Here is a 679-nt window from a genome sequence, read left to right as displayed (position 1 = left end):
CATTTTTGCATGTTTGATAAGGCTTCCAGTAGAGTTGCAGTGAGAGGTATTTCTAGCTGCCATTTGATGGACAGTTTGATCCTGGTTGGTTACTGTAAAACATAATCTGAAATAGAGGCTTAGAACCATGGCGTATTTTTAACTTGCTGACAAACACAGCACAGTCTACTGTTGAGGAATTTTCCTCTCTCCAGAGTGATGAGCAGACAGGGCACCACTGGTGCTACTCACGCTTTGCTCAGTGGGAGGTAATGCAAAAGCAGCGCAGCAACAAATATTATATTAAGAGTGTGCTGCTCCTTCTCCTCTCCCTCTCGCATCTCGGGTTCAGAGTTAGAAAGTGATAAGAGTCAGGACAGACTGCAATCTTCTTCAAGCAAAAGGACTGGAGAAAAATCATTTGGCAAGTGATTGCTAGGAGAACAGAATTGTCTGGAAAAGCACTGGGCTGAAGGTAAATAAATAACTGATCTCTGTATTCAGTGTGGTGCTGAGCAGATACAGCCAGGGATAGAAAGTGTCAGAGCAACATATTCCTCTCTCAGTTGTACTGATGTCACTGAGGGACCTCTAAATTTATAGCTGGTGTTTCTGTAGCTCTTAGTGATGATACCAATCTGTCGGTTCATTGATGCTGCACTTACTATGATGCACTTATTAAGTGTGGGTATGTTTAGCA

This window comes from Cinclus cinclus, chromosome 10 (genome assembly GCF_963662255.1).
Source record: "Cinclus cinclus chromosome 10, bCinCin1.1, whole genome shotgun sequence".
Lineage (NCBI taxonomy): Eukaryota > Metazoa > Chordata > Aves > Passeriformes > Cinclidae > Cinclus > Cinclus cinclus.
This window is presented reverse-complemented; position numbering follows the sequence as displayed.